Genomic DNA, 13,684 nt, shown 5'->3' with positions numbered 1-13,684 from the left:
AGACATGGCATAAAGATGTGCTTCAATTAAGAGAATGAGATCTGACCTAGAAAAATGTAGGCTAATAAATCTGAGAGGGAAATAATCTAAGCACAGTTATTAAGTCAGACAAAGATACCTGGAAATCAGAAATGTCAAAGGAGACCTTGGGGTTTTAGGAGACAGCAAATTATATATCTGCATGCTGCAATGCTAGAGGATTACAAAAGGGATGTTGTGACTTCGGTCTGTATGTGCAGCGTCATCATTCCTTTGTCCATAGGGAGGTGATTTTCTTGCTATACAGCAGTGATGGGATTGCACCTTGAATATAGTGATGGATGTTGACAAATTGAAGGGAATTCCAAGAACAGCAGCAAAAATCATTAAGGGGCTGAACGACCTGGCTTGGTAGGAAACAGAAAGTCATGCTCTCAGAGGATAAAGGGAAAAGATTGTTTTTCTTATCCCAAGGTGACAAAGACAGGCATGATGGGATTATGTTAAACAAAAGAAAATTTGAGCTGCAAAGCAGGAAGAAATTCTTGCTGCAGTGTGACTTTAAGAATTTTCTCAAGTATATGGTGGAAGACATTTACACTAATAGGAAGAGATGTCAGCAGAAAAAGTTAATCAGAACTTAATTTGTTCTGGCATTTGTACAAATGCCTTTTTAAAATTAAAATTAAATTAAATACAGTAACCTGTGTTTTCAAACTGTGCATTTTGTGCGTCTGATGACCTGAGATATCCTGCAAGTATCACTGGTTTATTGCTGGTTGTATTACACATATAATTATGACTTTGCATGAAGTTATTTTTCTGAACTTCTCTGGGGAATAAACATTAACACCTTGTCATTTTCTGCCACCTTCTACTACTGGTGGTTCAACACAGAGGTTTTTGAATTGACTTCAGCCTTTTAGTTGATAGGGTACATGTGTAGACTCTTCTGTTCAGCAGAATAAGTTAATGTTTCCATTGTACAGGCTTTTTCACTGATACCCTGTTATATTGTCGATAGCATAGTGGTAATACAGTCTTCCAAAAAAAATGTCGTTTAATATGCAAAATCCTTTGTGAATACCAGAACTTCTAGTGCAGGCCAGGTTGAATGGGGCTTTGAGGAACCTGGTCTAGTGGATGGTAGTAGAAGGTGGCAGGAGGGTTGGAACTAGCTGATCTTTATGGTCCCTTCCAACCCAAACCATTCTAGGACTTCATGATTTCTTGAGACATCAAGATCAAGGCAGAAATTGCTGATTTAGACTGCTCACCTGTGTGGATCTTTCAGACACCAAAATTCTATAAATACATAATGAGAAAAGTATTCAACGTGCCTAAGTTGGATATTGCAAGAAGGTGGCATTTACTGAACAAAACAGCATCAATGTTAAAAATTGGAAGGAAGCAGTGAGCTATTTGCATTGAAAAGGAGTTGTCATCTCTGTCACTTGCACTGAGCTCAAATGCATTTCTAATGCATAATGTATTTCTGATTGTGTAGGGATGTATAGCATAAAGTACTTAAAGACTACTTGCTAGGGGTTTCACTAAAAAAACAATTTAATCAATTAACAACAGAAAATTTTAAATCAGTGAATCACTTTTAAACCCTTTGAGTAGGAGTCTTCATCAGATGCTCTGTAGAAGAGAGGAAATTGCAGTGGCAAGTGTATGGATTAGTAAGTCTTTTCTAGCCATAATTTCAATTATCTTGTGATGAAACTTTTTCACCACGTTCCATTCACAATGGACTCCCTTCACAACTAGAGTGTATGGCAAATAATAGAGGAATCTCATTTCTTTTGCTATTTAGCTATGAAAAATTAATGGCAATTAACTGAAAATTAGTTGACAGGAAACAGAACCTTAATGCTATTGGAACCTTAAACTATGGAATATTCATTCCCTTTTTTATCTCATAATCTGTTAATCTGCTTTAATATTTATGGATAATGATAGTTATTATTTTCTCATTATTTTCACTGCCTCCCTCCTTCCTCTTGTCAACTGAATCAGTTTCTTAAAGAATAAATAAACTCATTTCTGTAGGCATTTCTCAAATCTTCCTACACCTTGTAGTAAATCTGCTCCTTTACAGAGAGATCTCGTAGTGAAAGGACTGTGATTCACAGAATCACGGTATAAACTGAGTTGGAAGGGGCCCACAGGAATCACCAAGTCCATCTCCTGGCCCTGCATAGCACTATCCCCAAGAATCACACACCGTGCCTGAGAGCATTGTCCAAACACTTCTTGAACTCTGTCAGGCTGGTGCTGTGACCACTTCCCTGGGGAGCCTGTTCCAGTGCCCAACCACCCTCTGGGTGAAGAACCTGTGTCTTACATCCAACCTTCACCTGCTCTGACGCAACTTCAGCCCATTCTCTTGGGTCTTGTCACCAGAGAGAGGAAATCAGTGTCTGCCCCTCCTCTTTCCCTCACAAGGAAGTTGTAGATGGCAGTGAGTCAAATTCATCAAGTTCTATCAGTCTTCATGTAAATCTGGTCTGTCGTTTCCAGTGTACTGTCATTATTTACTGGATGATTTACTGCAAAAAAAGGGGTTTCTGAAATTCATTAGCTTATATTTTAGCTGAAAAGATTTTACTTGTTCTAAGAGAGGGAACAAGAGGCTGTGCATAGAATGTGCAAAGGGGTTCTGCAGCCAAGCTGACTAGGACAAATTTAGTGGACCTCTTTCATTAGCTGTGAAGGTCATATCCCATTGACTTCTGTGGCACTGCACCAACATAATTCAAAGCACAATTTGTTCCAGTAAAGTTGGATTTGATCTCCTGTTGCAGTCATTCTGGCTTTTAAACCACTTAGTAGTGTGAAGGAGTGTCAAAGTTTTGCTGGTGTGATTGGTTGTGATTTAAGATTCTTTGTGCATTTACTTTCTGGTTCATAAATGACTATTCAAGGAAGGCAACAGAGGAAAGGTTCTTTGATTTCATTCATTTGATTATGGCTTGATTCCATGCCATGGTAATTTCTGAAGAAATGTTTTCACACATTCTACATGTCTCAAAATATTTAACTTAAAATAATTTCCTCCATTTTGCAGTTTGAAAGGTATTTTTCACTCCATAATCTTGGAGGTGTTTTCCACCTAAAAGAGTCTACGAATCTACATCTAGTCTCCCTCTGGGTGCTGGTTAGACTTAACTCCAAAGTTACATTTCACATGGAAGACAAATATCTTCAGGTGGAATACAGGACCAATATGGCTTTTCATAGATTTGGCCCAGTTGATTTAATTTTAGATAATTCTAGCTAAACTACAGTTTGCTCTACAAAAAGTAAAGGTAGTTCTTTCACCAGAAAAGGCCAGTTTATGCAGTTGGATGGGTTCTTCTAACAAGAAGAAGGGTAGTTTGGTGCTCTGGGTTCCTGTCTCCCAGGCCATATCTCTGCTCCATATCTCTTTACTGTAGAATTGTAGAAATTCCAGCACCTTTTATACTCATAGTCAAATGCCATATGGGACTTCCTAATATTAATTGAAAAGCTAATTAATAGATTTTTTTTTACGACACATGAATTCATCTGAATTGTCTTTTTCTAGTCACTGCTGAAGAACTGTAAGTCTTGAAGCACACTAAGTAGCCTTGAAAAATCTAGTCACTGTGAGTTCAAAACACTTTGTTTTTATCCAGTGCCAGAAAAGCAGTACTGCCTGTTATATTCAGCTACAGACAGCTTGAACTCTTGTAGCTGAATCAGTACCACGTGGTTTGGTTCCCTAGTTGAAGACGTAGACCAGCTCCTGTTTTTGTTGTCGTTGCAACATTAACCTCCAGGAGGTTTTGTTTTATTGCTGGCCTATTCCCCAGATGACTGTTTTCAAGTGGAAGGGGAGGTAAATCTGACAAGAAAGCAATAATTCATAGAGAAAATGACAGTGATAATGAAATGCTGCGGTGGTGGAAAGATTTCCCCAGCAGAAATGTGCAGCCTGGCTCACCTGCTGGAAGTTCATTGTCTTCAGTGTGTCTCTTCCAGACTTGACTTTGGCCCAATGCATTTTCTTAAGCAGAAGAACACTTTGCTGTTCCAAAGCTCTCAATTATTGGTAACATTGACCTGAATCTAAACAATTGTTATGTGAATTAAATCGTAATATCTAATGACCCAAGTGCTGCAATATGAATGTGGTGCCTGGGCAATTGCATTGTATAATGCTGGTTTGCATGGGCTGGTCTTTTGGCAAAGTCACAGAAGAGTGAGAAGAACATTCCCATAACAAGGACCAAGGACTTAAGAAAACTTGGTTTTCCCTGTCAGGTCATTCACTCTGAGGAAAGAGGTAGAGGGCAATAATTCTTCCATGAAACCAGGTAACAACCTTTTAATAAGCATCATTAAGTCTTTAGGTTGAAATAAGAGGCTATCTACCCTTTTATCCGGTATTATATTGCCCAAATTCCTCTTTGCCATCCTCACTGTGGTTAGATGAAAGCCCCCTGTTTTCATATCGATCACTAAAAGCACTTTCCCCTCGTACCAGTTCACTGCATCGCTTCTAAATGCAGTTCATCTGATCTCTTTTACTTTGGCTGCTGCTCATTCAGGGCTACAAAAACTGTAGTTTCAGGCAGGTCTTGGAACCAAATGATCATATTTCTTACCTCATTCCAAGGGACAACATTAGGATCTTTGTTTAGGTGGGATTCAGAGTAAAATTAAAGCTCACTTTGCTTTCCCATGCATGCCCACACACGTGCACACCCATATATATATACACCACTCTTTCTCCACAAGGATTATTTGAACCCAGAACAGTAGACATCTGTGTATGTTTGTGCTTATTTCTTTTCAATAACACACTTTCCAAATGCTAGCTGCTGGGGAAGTGTAACTGCACTGAAGTGTTAACCCGTGTACAACCTAAGCTCTGCAGGGCTGGAGATTGAATGGTTCTTGGAGTTATTCTTTCTCGCTGGCAAAGAAAAAGTTTCTCTTTGACAAGGAAATTATTCAGGCAATGAAGTTTTTGGCTTAGGAGTTACGGAATTTACTTGTAAACAGCTCTAAGCTTATGTTGCGCTGTTTCCCTTCAATAACTTGCATGTAGCTGTAGATCTTCTTTCCCTTGCAAGTTTTGTATGCATGGAATTTTACAGGCATGAGACTCTGGAGCACTTCCATGTCTGTTTTCTCTTCTCTTTTATCCCTTCCAGACCTGCACAAAAAATCCATACTCTAGCTTGAAGGAGAACCATCCACACTGATAAGAACTACCCTCACATGCCAGATAGATTGGAAAATCAGGAGAACATTTTAGGGGATTGTTCCTGCACTAAAGTGAAATGACAGGCATAGACCCGCACAGCAGGCTGGATTTTATGAACACATATCAACATGGTATCTGCTGTGTTCAAAGCAGTCTGCAAGCTGCAAGGTAAAAATAAACCAAAACCAAACACACAGAAAAATTGTTTTTTAAATAATATGGCCTTTCCATAGTCCAAGTCTTGCCAGTTGCAAGCAGTGATTTTCCCCATCTTGTTTACATTAATATTCCCCACTTTAGTGTTCCCCAGCTTCATTTTATGGTGACACTGGCAACACTTTCTCTCCTCTGTTCCTTGCGGGCAAGCTAATTTTTGTGTTTGTCGGATACCGTGGATTACATTGTCTGTAAATGAGAACGCTAACTCCTGGCCAGACTTCACCCTCCCTTCCCTTCCCTTCCCTTCCCTTCCTGCAAGATTTAATTGATCAGTTTCATCATATGCAGCTTAACCTTATGCAAGAACATGAAATAGCATATGGTTTTCATCCCAGAAAGATAATTAACCCCCAGGTGATTTCAGTCAAATGGCAAGAAAAAAAAAAGTATTGGGGTTGTTTTTGGAAGGGACAAGAGAAGGAGGAAGCAGGGAAATGATGTCACCTCTGGTGGCTTTTTGAACTTTGAGCCCTGAAATCTCAGTTTTGATGAATGCACTCAATCCTCTCATTATGAGAAAACTGAAGCATGTCTCAGGGTCTCCTGATGATGAAATTGATGCCCTAGGGCATCAGTGTGCACACTGCTTCCTACACCAGCAAGCCCAGTTGCTTATTCAGCAAAAGAACTTTCTTGCTGGTAGATCACAGGAGTACCACCTCTCCCAAACAGTGTTTGCATTTAGAGAGATAGTATTGTTCCTGTCTTCCCTTCATTCCTCTAGGGAGACTAACTCTGTGGTATTCTGTTGGACCTTCACTATAAATTGTTTTAGTTGGTCTCCTCTTCCCCATTGGCAAGTAATAAACTAGTTTATATGTTTGTTCCCTCTACTTTAAGCTTTTCTTTCTGTGACATTGCATCTGTGCTACACTGGCTGATATATGATAGGAGAAGGGCTGTTACATTTGTACATCAAATCGTATATCCGTAGTTTGCTCTGCACAGTCAGAAGATATTTGTAGGCTTTGCATCTGATAAAGGTCATCTTCTGAAATGCAGAGGTGCAGAAGAATCTTCTTGAGTCTGAGGACAGATTAGCTGCAATGATCTTTGCTATGGTTCATTTCTTTTGTAGAAGGAAGAAGCTCCACTTATTTGGGACACGTTTACCCTTGCTTAACAAGAACTGTGAATCATGTCAGTACATTGTAGCTCCAGCATGGGAAATTTTGAGCAGGAGCTGGGGTACTGGAAAATTTTCAAGGAAGAGGATTTAAGAAATAAATGAATAGTGTGAAACAAACACCTAAATGCTTCCTCCTTAGTCTACCACCAACTTCAGGAAGGAAAGATGCAGAAACCCCCCACATTTTTCTTTAGCAAACTGAAATGGGAGACAGAACTCCAGGTATGTCGCTTGCCTGCTAGAGGTAGGATGACATGAAATATGAAGCTATCAAGCAGAGAGCAGAACTGATCCAAATTTGACAAGTCTAACAAATTGAGCTCAACAATTCTGACCTCCTCCTCCCCATCAGCCAGGCTTACAACTCCAGTGTTTATGCAGCACTGAACCACCAGCAGCCACCCCTCTCCTGTAAAATGGTCCCTGCCAAATGCTCGGAAGCACATCTTTTTGAGCCATTACTTCATTCAACATCATACATTCTCATTACTCCCACTTAGTCTCACTGGCTGTCCTGCTGGAGGGGACAATTCCTCCTGCTGGAGGCCTGGAAGGGACAATTTTGTATAAGTCAGTCCTCCAGCTACCAAAAAGTCACAGAGACAAGGTGGTAGATTCTGTCCTACACCAGGTGATTGCCCTTACATCTCTTTGTAAGAACATTCCACACGCATTTGCCAGATTTATTTCCATCTTGGAGACTAAACACTTTTGAATGAGTGAATCCTGGCAAACATTTCAAGCACCTGCCTTGCTTCTGGCTGAATGCTGAGCAATGCTATGGTTGGGCTGTTGCACGGTGTCTTTCAGGCTCTGAAATCTTGGATCTGTTGAGATGGTTCTCCTGCAGCTCCATGGGATGCTCCTTTTGTCACCAACCATCTGCCAGTGCCTTTGGCTATGCAGGTATAGAGTGTGCATGCCAGCCTGACTGGTGTCAGCACTGAAAATTCCCCAGTACTGTGTGCAAACAAAAGGCACTGTTCCAAGTGTAGGGGAAATATTGTATCATTCTGGGGAAAAACTCCCCAAGTCCCTTGGGGAGAAAGAAAAAAGCAATTCTCCTTCTTGTCAAGATCAAAAGGTGATAAAAGGATGGGGAAAATGTCATTTATGATAGGATGGACACATAATTAGTTAACAAGCTATATGAAGAGGGGTGTTGATAACATCAAAATCTATGTATATCAAGTACAGGCAAGGTAGCAATAAGTGACCACAAGGTAGAAATTGTGTTGGCAAGATGGACTTGACCCAGAGGGTCGTTTTTGAGTCCCATGAAATACTACAGTTTTACTTTTGAGTTCTTCCTTCCATGAAATGGGTCACAGAACCATTTATTGGCAACTCAAGTAGAAATAGGTAAAAGCCACCCTTGAAAGAAACACTTTGCTTTTACTACTTGTAACATGTGGTCAATATTCCAGTAAAATTATAAATGTTTTACTTTCTCCATCCTCATGCAGAGCTATTGGACTGTATCACTGTTTCTTTACTATCCATGGTGACAAAGATGACACACAAACAGCGTGCCTGGAATCAGACAAAATATTTGCATAGCAACTGTGCCAAATAGGGTTAAGTCGCTCCTGTTTTGCAGACAAATTCACTTAACTGCAGGGAGTTCTGCAGGTACCATACCAAACAGTGGCCACTGGTTACTTTTTCACACGCTCAGCTGCATGCAAGAAAATTGGCATCAGAGGTCCTAGGATTAGATTCCTCTTTACATGGTGAAACAGCTGGAAGCAGTAGCCAATTATGAGAATTTTGGCTTTTGTGTGAGTACATGGAAGAGCCAGGAACAGAAACCAGGGAATCCACTTCTGTTGCTTCATGTCATGGTCTCAGAACTATGGAATGTCACAGAGGCTGGAAGGGACCTTGGAGATCATCTAGTCCAACACACACCGCTCAAAGCAGTGTCAGCCACAAGAGCCCAGGGATGTGTCCAGTCAGGTTTTGAATATTGCCAAGGATGGAGTCTCCACAGCCTTTCTGGGCAAACTGTTCCAATGTTCAAGTACTCTCTGCCAGTCCAGAAGATTTACAGGACTAATGTGTTTTCATTTCTCTGTTGTTGATTCTTTAATACAGAAGACACAAATGTGTAGAATAGTCATGTTTAGTCAGTCGACCAAAAAGCTCTCTCTGCAAGGCTTGGTAACCTGACAGGTTACCAAGCCTGAGTCAGGGAAGTATTCATAAATAATTGAGCTTTCTCAGATGAAGCAGTGCGACCCTTGGCCTCAGTATTATTTATCTTATTTAACAAAGGATGTTCTGGGGGTACATTCAGGATCAAGAAGTTTTGTTAATGCTGAAGGATGGTACTGGTATCATAGCCAATTAATGTGCCTGTTCCTACTGATGATAAATGGATTTGTCGTCTGTTCATCTGGCATTGAGCCTCCAGCCTTACATAATCATTTGTGGGTATACCCAAGGGTTTTGATAGTTAACATTTCAGCTTTTACAGGTCATCAGAATTTTTCAAGAAAGATAGATTTGGTAAATAGTAGTCTGCAGCAGAAAACTGGAGGTGAAAACAAAACAGTATTCAGAGGATGATAAGGTCTGTAAAATGGACCAAAACTTGTCTGAGGGAGAATCTTTTCAGTTCTATTTCAAAGTTCAGGGAGAGGAGAAAAGAAAGATGTGCGAAAAGTGCATCAAAGGAACTCTGGTGAATACAGACTGGCTTAGCCTTCACGGGTTAATAGATCATTTGAAACTGCTGTTTTCAGTGGCTCTGAAATTGCAGGAAGTGGTCTGAGGCCAAGAGGGAATAATGACTCCAGGAGACATAATTTCTAGGGAGGAACTGAGGTCCTGCTTTGGAGGAAACACAAGCCACAGAATGAAATTCCTTGCAGTTTCAAGATTAGCAGAGAAGCTGATGGCTGGGAGAGAGAAATCTGTGGAGGGAGGCAGAAAATATGAAATGATCTCTGTGTGTCTATGTGTGTGCAATATTGTGCCACATCACCAAGCCTTTTGTCCTTTAGCCAAGAATCTGAGCTGAAAACCACTTTTGCAAAGTCCTTCCAAGATGCACCACAGCTCTCCAGTTCTGAGTATTCATGTTAATTCAACATGGAAATGTTGGGATCTGAGTTTTGAAATGTTTTAATGATTGCTGTCCTCACATAGATAATGGACAGGCAGAAGAGGGAGGGAGGAAAGAAGAGGGTCTGCTCGTCTTGATTTCACCAGATGAAAAGACAGTGATGGCCATGCATAACTTGCACCACTCTCGTTGCTACTTCTAGTGGTTTTCTATCAATAGACTCACATCTGAGAATCATGGACAAAGAGAAAAACACATCTTTACAGATTGATCCCACCAAAGCGACAGAGGCACAAGAGTTAGCTCAGTCTAAATTTAATCAGCCAGTCTCCCTGGAGTCAGTGGAGAGAGGCACCTTCACAGGGCAATTCAGGGAAGGAATCTGACTGCAAGGGCAGCATTAACCTTTATGACTATTCTGCTTTTGCCAAGAGTCAATGGGATCAATTCATAGCTGAGTGGGGAAGACTTATACTGGCTAAGAAGCAGTCCCAGTATCAATAAAACTACCACAGTGTGTTCTCTGTATCACAAAACTGCCATATGTCTCCACTTATGGGGATTGGGCATGGGGACTGTGGAGGGAATTGCTTTTCTGGGCAGGTTAATGTAACAAAAAGCGAGCCGCTCTGCAGCCATTAATCTCCTGAAGCCCATAGTCTCAGTCCTCCTGCACTGTACTCTGTGCTATGCTTCATTATGGAGTCTTTAAACACCTCAGCTAAGGAGAGAGAAAGTAATTTAAAAAGAAAACAGAGCTTTGGCTCCTTTAGTTGGATTTTTGGAGAAGTAAGGTTCCTCTTGGGTTAAACTTCTCAGACTTTTCTGCTTTTGTTTTTATTGTATTAAAAAGGCCAAGTACTATTGAGGACACCCAAAAAGAATGCCCAACATTAGAATATTTATTAAATCAAGATAAATTAACGTATTTAAAATTGTGAGTTTTAAGTATTAGAGCATTTTTGTTCTTTTTATTTTTCATCCAAATCCAGAATTCCTATTTCCAATTTAGTAATAAAATCTGATGGTCTTGCTCTAATTTTTAATAATAATCTAACTTACAGTACTTTAGGAACTATAACTTCAAGAAGAAAGTGTAAATGAATGCTTATAGTATAAAAACCACTTTTATTTAATACCTTGGAGGTTTGGGGGAGGGTTGTTTGGGTCTTTTTTATCATCAAGAGGTATCCAATAACAATTTTCTGTATTTTAATTATGTCTGGAATATACTGCTCATTGTAAACAAAACACGTTGTTATTTAACATGCATATTTTAGCTCAGGGATTTGAAGCAGTTTACTGGGCTAGGACACATGCTCCACATTTGCATTTATTTGCTCATAGAAGTTTGTCAGGAATTCTGAGATACCTTTGAATAATCTCAACTATCTGGTGTCATTTTTCTTTTCCTTACTTAAATAATATTATAAATGCATTTGTGGAGCTCTTGGTGGAGAAAAGATTTACTTTTTCTGATAGTTGCTTCACTATGTAAATCAGCATAGTGCTACTTACATCAGCCAGGCTACTATTTACCTCAGCTGAATGTTTCCTCCTTCAGTTCCAATATTAACTCAGTTAAAAATAGTGGGTTTATATTTAAGCCTCTGCTTCCTGAAGTGACAGTAGGTGGGCCAACTTGTAACATGATCAACATTTACAGCATTATCTCTACTGGAATACATTTATGACAGCTCCTAACAATCAAAACATAATGATGTTTTTGGAATTCCCATTGCTTTAATTTTTACAGAAAGGCATTATTAATTAAAGAATCAAAAGTGTGAGCCCTGATATAGTGTGCATACATGTGCATAAGTAGCATACAACACAAAATTGTTGGCATCTTGTTTGCAGCCCATTCCCTGAAGCAGTACTTGTGGAAAGGGGTGACGTGCTGGTGCTGTATATGCAGAGTAGCAACAGTGAGGTGGGGATCACAGAGTCCTGTTATCAATGCATAACTTGTAATTTCATACGAAGTTTAGTTTTGTAGTAAATTTAGAGACATTTGGAATGCCCAGAGCCATTTTAGATGCCCAAGCCTATTTAAGAGACTGGCAGAGAAGATGCAGGATTTGCAGGAAACCCATGTCTTTCTGGACAGCAGCTGAAGGACAATCAGAGTACCAAGGACATCTCTAGTTGCACTGGACAGTTCTATGTGGACAGCTGAGCTGGGCTGCATCTTGCATCTGCAATCACAACTTTTCAAGCTATTTTTTCGTGACACTGAGGGGCATGCTAATTGTGAACTATCAGAAGCTGTTGGCTCTTAGCTACATCATATACTGGCTCATTTTCTTTGCTGTGCCACACGTTATATTAGTGAGTGTTGTCACTAAACCGAGTGACATTGCCCAGTGTGTCTCATGGTAAATAGACATTCAAGTACCTCTAAAACCGAGAGTTGTCTTCAAGTGCCCATTAAATATAGAGCCGCTAAAAAAGGTGCCCAGGACGTTACTAAGTTAAGGTGTCTGAACAATATGCAGTACGGAACTGAGGTGGTAATTTTGTTGATGTATGTGGAAACAATTGGACTCATCCAGGTGTCAAACACAGGAGTGTCTCTCCTAAATTTCTTCGAAAAAACCAATGTAAGTCTGTAAAACCTATAATATTTTAGTGATATTTTAAAATAAGTAAATATGCTTTATTACCAACATGAAGCATAGAATATAGACAGAAAACAAACAAAAAAATGTAGTTAGAAGGTTTGTCCCAGGTTTAAGCATGTGTGCATATTAATTTAGGTTCAGTTTCATTCCATTCAGCTTGAAGCACCTCACATTTGATGTACTCCTTATCCAGCCTTTGAGACCACATCTAATGCATGAAGCCACCAGTGGGTAGTGGCACGCTGTGTATATCCTGGGTAGGAGCAAGCCTGGAACATGCCGTAACTCTGTTCCTGGGGAAATCAAAGCGTAGAAAGGCAGCGTGGATGTGGCTGTCCTGTAGATACAGAGGTAGATATCCATTCCTCCATATCAATACAGGCATAAAAGACAGGTACCAAACACTGTCTGATGTGACGGTAGCCTGGCTTCTGATGGAGGTACCCTGGTAGATGGAGGGAATCTGGGTCTTAGAATTCTGACAGCTGCCATGCAAACAACCTTTTCAAATCCATGCCCATCCTGTCTGACACTCAACACCTGGCTCCTTTTCTGTAGTGAGAATGGCTGGACCATTGCAGTGGCGCACTGATTTTTGTGGATGGTGAACACAAAAAGGGAATTGAGAAGAGGCCACCCGAGTTATTCTGACACATGACTTCAGTGCTTTCTATTCTTAGACAGATGAGGATCTGAAATATGTAAGTACACTATAATTGTTTTTTAGATTTATTGGTAAAGATGAGTCAAAGAAGTAAAACTCTTAATCTGTCATGGGTCTGGTATTTAGACATCTATAATTTTTTTTGATGTGTGTTTATATTTAAGTGAAGTTGATAAATCAAGATTTTCCTCATGATATTTTAAGCACCGTTATTTGTCTCCATCCTTGTTTTTTTTTTAAAGAAATGAGAAGAGCAAAACCCATGAAATTATATTTGCAATGTCATTTTAAATTTATTGCCTAATAAATAGTGATCACTTGGAAAATCCATTTTTTTTTCTGTGTTGTTAACAAGAGGTTTAACCAAAGTGATTGAATCAAGATGAGAAATGATCCCAGGTTCCTGAAGCTTGAATAAATGCTATTGTCAATGTTAATGCTCTGGTCTAGAAGTTTATTTAAAGTATCAGAAATAACCTAAATATAATTTCATGGCAGCTCATATGCTACTTAGCATTATTATTCCTTACCACAGAACCTCCATTGCCTGTGTTTTACCAGCATTTCCAACTCACCAAATACCTACCAACACTCAGCTATTTACTCCTGCACACTCCCAGTAAAGATAACACTTCTTTATTTCCCACCAAATAAACTGTATATTGACTTCCAGCTTTATCTTGTCTGCCACCACTTTTGCTGAATGAGAGCAACCAAAATATCATGTGGATATACTACTTCTGACTCATCTAATGAT

General features: G+C 39.7%; 1 protein-coding gene across 5 annotated transcripts in view; it reads left to right on the top strand.

Moving 5' to 3' along the window:
- TENM4 (teneurin transmembrane protein 4) overlaps window positions 1-13,684 on the top strand; it is a 1,563,960-nt gene that overhangs the window by 1,045,362 nt on the left and 504,914 nt on the right. For 4 of the 5 annotated variants that reach the window (XM_032099028.1, XM_032099030.1, XM_032099029.1 and 1 more), the window contains one exon: window positions 12,822-12,964. The exons of the other annotated variant lie outside the window; for it this stretch is intronic. The gene's annotated coding sequence lies outside the window, so the exon portion shown is untranslated. The remainder of the gene's footprint in view (window positions 1-12,821; window positions 12,965-13,684) is intronic. 5 annotated transcript variants of the gene reach the window in all.

The sequence above is a fragment of the Corvus moneduloides genome, chromosome 2, assembly GCF_009650955.1.
Source record: "Corvus moneduloides isolate bCorMon1 chromosome 2, bCorMon1.pri, whole genome shotgun sequence".
NCBI lineage: Eukaryota > Metazoa > Chordata > Aves > Passeriformes > Corvidae > Corvus > Corvus moneduloides.
This window is presented reverse-complemented; position numbering and strand designations above follow the sequence as displayed.